The sequence below is a fragment of the Spinacia oleracea genome, chromosome 5, assembly GCF_020520425.1.
Source record: "Spinacia oleracea cultivar Varoflay chromosome 5, BTI_SOV_V1, whole genome shotgun sequence".
Lineage (NCBI taxonomy): Eukaryota > Viridiplantae > Streptophyta > Magnoliopsida > Caryophyllales > Amaranthaceae > Spinacia > Spinacia oleracea.
This window is the reverse complement of record NC_079491.1, coordinates 79,608,669-79,616,717: the sequence shown is the minus strand read 5'-3', so window position 1 is coordinate 79,616,717 and position 8,049 is coordinate 79,608,669. Positions and strand designations below refer to the sequence as shown.

Below are 8,049 nucleotides of genomic sequence, written 5' to 3'. Positions count from 1 at the left end.
TATTAAAGTTAAAATCAAAATCAAAATCGAAATTAAACACTAACCAACCAGTGTTGGCGACGCGATCGTTGCAAAGCTCAAGAAATGGGGTAATGTTATCCCACCCCAATCCATCGTTCACCGATAAAGAGTGCAATCAGTATTTGAAGAAAAAGAAATTAAAATTAATGGCGATTGAGAAGAGATAAAGGAAAGTCGGACAAAACATGGAGGAGGGAGAGGGAGGGAGCAGGAAGCACAGCGACATAATTTAGAAACCCTACCTGCAATTGTATTTGAAGAAATATGGGCAGGCATGTTGAAGCGAACAACAAAAGGCCCGCCCTTACAGCCATGTATCTATTGAGGCTCGCATGCGGAAGCCCGCCCCTACAGTTGCTATTGATCCGAACTTTAAAAAAGCCCGTCCAATTCTATCACCAAATAGTTTGACCCGCGTTGACTAAGTGTTGTTGAGGCGTAATATTATATGCCCGCCCCAACAAAGGGGCTTCAACATGTGTTTTTTCTACTAGTGATGGGAAAAATGACAAAGTCTCCGTTCACAGGCTCAAGTGAAAGGGCCAATGATCTTTTAGCCCTCATACATACTGATGTTTGCGGACCTATGAGTACTTTGTCTAGGGGAGGGTACGGGTATTTCATTACTTTTACTGATGATGTAAGCAGATTTGGATATGTTTACCTCATGCGGCATAAGTCGAAATCTTTTGAAAGTTCAAGGAATTCCAAAATGAAGTACAAAACCAACTTGGAAAGAAAATTAAAGCATTACGATCCGATCGTGGTGGTGAATATTTATCTCAAGAGTTTGGTGATCATTTGAAAGATTGTGGCATACTTTCGCAATTGACTCCACCAGGGACACCACAGTTGAATGGGGTTTCCGAAAGAAGGAATCGAAGTCTATTAGATATGGTTCGGTCCATGATGAGTCTTGCTAACCTTCCTGCCTTATTTTGGGGATTTGCGCTTGAAACAGCGGCATTCACACTCAACAGAGCTCCGTCCAAAGCAGTAGAAAAGACGCCATATGAGATGTGGACTGGAAAAGTTCCGAAATTGTCTTTTCTAAGGACATGGGGTTGTGAAGTTTATGTAAAAAGTTTACTATCTGATAAGCTTTCACCCAAGTCTGATAAATGTCTTTTTGTGGGTTACCCAAAACAGACTAAGGGATACTACTTCTACAACCAAAGCGAAAACAAAGTGTTTGTTGCTCGCCATGGTGTCTTTCTGGAAAAGGAGTTTATTTCCAGAAAAACAAGTGGGAGTAATGTTTATCTCGAAGAAATTCGAGATGAGCAACAAATGGATGAGGTTCACACCTCGTCAGAGACGACCCAGCATGAAAATGCTCAGGAGGCGGTGCATTCCATTCACGCGCCTTCTACCGTCCCACTTGGAGATAATCCATGCGAAGTCCCTCAACCAAATGAGGTGGAAACTTCTCCTGTTGTTCCCCAACGTAGGTCTAGTAGGACCGTCATTCCGTCAAAGAGATATATTGATTTCCTTTTGACTGAAAGTTCTGAAATAGAGATTTTAGAACATGAGGAACCTACTAACTACACAAATGTTTTGACGAGTCAAGACTCCGAGAAATGGCTTGAAGCCATGAGATCCAAAATGGGTTCGATGTTTGAAAATCAAGTATGGGACTTGGTTGATTTGCCTGATGGGGTTAAACCCATAGGTTGCAAATGGATTTTCAAACTGAAAAAGGACAAAGATGGAAGCATTGATGTCTTTAAGGCAAGACTAGTGGCAAAAGGTTTTAGACAAATTCATGGTATTGACTATGACGAAACCTTCTCACCAGTAGCCATGCTGAAATCCATTAGGATAAATCTTGCGATTGCTGCCTTTCATGACTATGAGATTTGGCAGATGGACGTCAAAACCGCTTTCTTGAATGGGTTCTTGAAAGAGGATGTGTACATGACAAAACCACAAGGTTTTGAAGAACCAAACAGTCCAAGGAAAGTTTGCAAGCTTAAGAAGTCCATTTATGGGCTTAAGCAAGCATCCCGGAGTTGGAACCTCAGATTTGATGAGGCAGTCAAATCTTTTGGCTTCCTCAGAAATGAAGAGGAATCTTGTATATACAAGAAGTTAAGTGGGAGTAGTATTGCTTTCCTGGTCTTGTATGTGGATGACATACTACTCATAGGAAACGACAAGACCATGCTTGAATCAGTCAAGGAATGGCTTAAAAGTTGTTTCTCCATGAAAGACCTAGGAGAAGTTGAGTATATCTTGGGAATAAGGATCCATAGAGATAGATCCAAAAGGCTGATTGGACACTAGTAGAAAAAACCCTTATTGCAGCGGGCTTTTAGACCCCTGTTGCAGCGTACATCGTATGCTGCAACTGGGGGGCCTGCAACAAGTCTAAACTTGTTGCAGCGTACATTGTTCGCTGCAAAAAGTGCTTTTTTGCAGCGTACATATATTTGTACGCTGCAACAAGTGTGAAAAATTTGCCAAAATCATGACTTGTTGCAGCGTACACCAAAAACCCATCCTGTTGCAGCGAACATCTATTTGTACGCTGCAAAAGGTCATAATTTTTGCCAAATTTTACAGCCTTGTTGCAGCGTACATATACATATGTACGCTGCAACAAATCACTTTTGGCGGAAAAAATTTAATTTTATTTAGGGATAGCTAGAGTGCCTTGCACCAAATATAGAAACCTGTAACAACAATAATAATATCTCAAATTGTATAACAAATATAAAAACAATAACCGGTGTTCTGTATATATCATAAAACCAAAATACACGTACTACATTTAAATATATGTACGTCCCAATTTCAACATACGCATACATTTTAATATAAAAGATTGTTCTATAACATCTAAACCAACTCGATCAAGCGCGCTCAGGCCAATAATAAGGCGCATTCCTCGGAGTATAGACCATTGCTCACGAACCACATCAATTTCCTCATTAGCATAAGGCGCATTCCTCAGAGTATAGACCTTTACAAAAACAAAAATTTGTAGGGAGCATTAGATTAAATGCAAATGAAATGTCACATTTTAACATTCAAGCAACTAAGAAAGAAATATCCCTAAAATTCTTGTAAATAGGATAAAACACGATGTAAAATATAGAGTTATTAGGCCAAACTAAAATTTTAAAGACCTATCTTCAAATATTGAGAAGTTATCAGATCTTATCTGATGAATTTGTGAGCAGTAGCCAGGTCACACAGGAAATCTATTACAAGCAGGGTTGAGGGGAAGAAAGAGAGAGAAGAGGGGTATTAGCTCGTCGACTGAGTCCAGACTCTATTCTGAAATAACAGTGTTGTTTTCTCCCGTGCTCTTATTTGTTTCTATAGGTCATATTTAGGTTGTTCATGGGTGTTGTATATAACGGCAGTACACTTTGACTCCTGTTTAAAGGGTTTTACTAGCTTTAAACTGGTTTATCTCAGGATAATGGCCTGATAAATGAGACCAGCTTTGAGGAGAGCTAACATGACCCTAGGTTTTATTGGCTTTAAACTCATTTAGGCGTTGTCTATTAACTGGTTTTTTCCAGGAGAAGGCTGCTTTGTTAGCAGGTTAGAACTTAGAAATTACGCGGGAAACTGGACTAAAAATGTTTCAGGAAAGAAGACAAACCTCGTATAACTTCTTACTTCTTCCTTTAGATTCAATTGGGAACTGTCTCAGCATTACAAACAATCTGGAGTCGTTCATAGAAAACATGACAAGTAAATACAGATACGAAGTATACTGGTATACCAAATTTGCATTGTTTTTCGGTTATAGACGATCAAACTACTCAAACATTCAAAAACTGACCTTCGTCCGTAAAACAAGAAACTGATAGCAGCAACAAATGAGACAGCTGACAGAATATAAAGAAGTTTAGACAGTCTGAAAATAGTGGTCCCATAACAAAAAAAATCATCATCAATAACAGAAACAAACCTGCAATAAAGATCCGTCCTACGGTTTCCAATGCTTCATTGTTATACAACCAGAGAAAAATCCAGATACAAACCTAAAGCATAAAATATAACTATCATGGGTTCAAACCCTTTGAAAATAAACTGGTAACAAATCACTAACATGAAAGATAAAGTAAACATGAGATGTAATAAACCTGTATGAAGTAAATTCCAGCGTTTAGCAATATGTAAACAAGCCTCAGCTTATCAGTTGGTAGATATCTAGCCTGAAAAAGTAGGCACTTGTTAGGCGGAAAAGGAGCTAAGATGAAATGAATGTTGTCATTTTCAAATGTAAGCAAGGCAACATCAGATTAATTACACTCTACCTGATGATCGATCTCTGCCCAAAAGAGGACAAGGAGAGTATATGTGGAGAAAAACAGAAGTCCAGGAAGATCCAGTAACACCAATGTTAGAACCTGTCAGAAGCAGAATATCAATGCTATTTTAATTTTCAGAACTTGCTGCGGTTTGCATCTAAAGCATAAACCTTCAAATGAAACAATAACATAAACAACTAGTTACAATTTCCACCCTATTTCCCTAAATAATCATTTTGGATATGAACCCGAATTCCTGAAACACCAAGTTCGTAATGCTAAAACAAAAGCTAGTAAACAAAACATATTAGATAAACTGCATACCTTGGTCTAGCACTCAATTTATCATGCTTCACTAAAATGAAAAGGATGCTAGCCTGCCTCAATGGCACAACATGAAATGCCTCAAAAAGCTCATACATGCTTGACACATTCTCCAGGGATATGTCCTTCATACATCATAAAAATAATAATTAAACAAAAAACACTAAAAAGAACCATAAATAAATGTCATCATCTAACGTACGATGAATGATGTATACTACCTTTAGAACTTATTGAGCATAGTATCATGGTAGTGATTTTGTCCATATTGACCAGAGTATAATATTGGAGTAGTGGAATGATTCATGATCAACAGAATAAGCACACCAAAAACCTCAAAGTGCTGTAGAATGTTAGAGTATTAAAATATTACCTTAAGATGTCACTGAGGGTTGTTTTCTCAGAGCCATTTCCGCGAAAGTACTGATCTTCATCCTCAATAGGAGGACGACTAAATTTTCCTTTTCCGAAAAGCGGCTATTGGAACTTGAAACATACCAACAAACAAGCTATCCTTAACCTTGACATGAACATACAATGGTGAACCGAATAGAAAGGCTGCGATTGAAAGTACCATAAGACATGCAGGCACACCGTACCCAATTGGCCAACCTTTATCTTGAATGAACACAATAACTGTCAAAGCAATTATAGTTGCTAATCTTGTTGAGGCATAATACCAGTTGAAGAAACTATCTATAACCCTTTTATTGTTGGGATTCTCTTTATCGAGATTAGGCAAAAAGAACCAAACAGAAATAATACTGAATTGGAGTAGCTGAGGCACAACTCTCACCACTAGACTAAGCACAAGGTGATGGTTTCAGTGAAGGGATCATGGATGTCAACCAAAGCAAAGTTGTTCCCTGTTGAAAACAATCATCATCAATTAATTAACTCTTAGTTTACTGACAAGAACAGCAAAATTAGTCTTGAATTAATCTAAAAACTAACTTACTAGATGACTGCAAAGAGTCCCAAAAGCAATAACACTGAAATGGAACATATATTATAATATAAATTGGCATTTCCCTCAAACATACTTATAGCTCATAACAAAATTTTAGTTCCTAAAAATAACATAAGTTCAGCAACATCATTTTACGTTCTGTAAATATCAAGCGAAGATAACTGAAAGCAAATTTCAGGTTCCATTCTTCTTCATCTGCAACACAATCCAATCTGAAGTTTAAGCTCGGTTGAACAATTGATGGTTGGCAAAATATATTGAATCTCCTAGGAGTCCAGAACATATTGAATCCCTTTCTACCAATGTTCGACACCATTTTCATGTGACCCGCTCCTAACCGATTTTTAGTTCATATACATATCAATGAAAGGATAACTACTAGAAATACACACACTTTAGAGGCAATAATTCTCAAGTTAGAAATCAACTGCATAAGACACATGGAATGATGAAATCTACTACACAGTTCTTAAGGGAGTTACCAATACACAGGGAATCTTACAAGGCAATGTTACCACCACCATCACCAAGCAGGCAACTACAACCTTGTGCAACATGACGGGTATGAATGTCCTGGCAGCTATGATCCTTCAGCAGAATCAATCTTGCTCTGGAACCTGACAAGTAATGAAGAGAAAATCAATCAGCATCTTGCATACAGAAGTTTGAATATTAATACAGAAGATTAAGAACAAGAACAAGCACCACTGGAGATCTGTAGCAGAAATTACAAGCTAAAAAGAGGCAAGATGTACTCAACTTAAGACAACATAAATACAATAAAATAAATATAGAATTATGGAGTTTGGTGGGTTTTGTCAGAGATTTCGGGTACACTGTCATACATGATTCAAGTGCGTAGTGAAAATACAACCGTCAACTCCACCTCCCTTGCTCCACCCCACCACCACCACCCCACCACCATTCTCTAATTCCAACACCACCACATCTTTATCTATGACCAAACCCTAAAAACGAATTGAACTCTAAAAACGAATTGAACAAACTCACACAACCCTAAAAATGAAATGAACAAACCCTAATTCTTAAAACGAAAATCAGATAAGCGACTTGAACAAACCTAAAAGAAGGGACATGGAAGAGGTTGACGGAAAGAAGGACGCGAGCAACGTTCTTTCTTGGAACCACCGGCGCGAGCCAGCTAAGTTTTTCCTTGAAACCACCGGCCGAGCAAGGTAACAGGTTGCGACTGGAGAGGAGGCGAAAAAGAGACCCACCAGCGACTGGCAAGGAGGCCAGTACGATCGACGAGGAAGCTTTTTGGGCGATGCAGGGAATGGTATTTTTTTTGAGGGGACGACGCAGGGAATCTAAGGGAAGAAGAAGAGAGTTAAGTGCGAGAACCCAAATTTTGAGATGCTTTGATTTGTTTTGAATTATTCAACTAATACTGCAGCGAATTTTTTTTTACCCGGGCTATTGCAGGGGGCTTCTAAATTGTACGCTGCAATAAGAACAGGCTATTGCAGGGGGCTTTTAAAATGTACGCTGCAACAAACTTTTTTGCAGGGAACAATTAAATTGTACGCTGTAATAACCCTTTAAAGGGTTTGACCCGCGTTGACCGACTGGTTGTTGAAGCGTATTAATACCTGTACGCTGCAACAAGGGGGCTGCAACAGGGGTTTTTTCTACTAGTGTTATATTGATAAGGTTCTTGCAAGGTTCAAGCTGGAAAACTCCAAAAGAGGTTTCATTCCCATGCAACATGGAATTTCACTTGGCAAGACTCGGTGTCCTTCGACACCTGATTAGGTCAAGCGCATGAGTAATGTCCCTTATGCCTCTGCAGTAGGGTCCATTATGTATGCCATGGCATGCACTCGACCGGATGTTGCATATGCTTTGAGTATGTGCAGCAGATACCAGTCAAACCCAGGAGAGGCACACTGGATGGCAGCAAAGAATATCCTTAAGTACTTGAGAAGGACTAAGGATAATTTCTTAGTCTACGGTGGAGATAATGAGTTGGTTGCCACTGGATACACCGATGCAAGCTTCCAGAGTGACAAAGATGATTTCCGATCACAATCTGGTTTCATATTTTGTCTCAATGGAGGGGCTGTGAGCTGGAAGAGTTCTAAGCAGAGTACCATCGCAGATTCTACAACAGAGGCTGAGTATATTGCAGCAAGTGATGCAGCAAAAGAAGCTATTTGGATCAAAAAGTTCATTAGTGAACTTGGTGTAGTTCCTAGCATTGAAAATGGCATTGAGTTGTATTGTGACAACAATGGTGCCATTTCTCAGTCCAAGGAACCCATATCACACCAAAAATCCAAACATGTGCTCAGGAGATTCCATCTTATTCGAGAGGTCGTTGAAAGAGGGGATGTGAAAGTAAGAAAGGTTCATACTGAGGATAACGTGGCTGATCCTCTGACTAAACCCCTTGCTCAACCTAAGCATGAGAGTCATACTAGGTCTATGGGGCTTAGG

General features: G+C 39.1%; 1 long non-coding RNA gene across 1 annotated transcript; it reads right to left on the bottom strand.

Moving 5' to 3' along the window:
- Positions 1-3,958: 3,958 nt before the first annotated feature.
- Positions 3,959-4,391, bottom strand: LOC130460936 (uncharacterized). Its single transcript, XR_008921162.1, has 3 exons — positions 4,302-4,391; positions 4,128-4,199; positions 3,959-4,025 (listed from the first exon to the last, which is right to left on the bottom strand). It is a non-coding gene; the product is annotated as an uncharacterized lncRNA (long non-coding RNA).
- Positions 4,392-8,049: the final 3,658 nt, after the last annotated feature.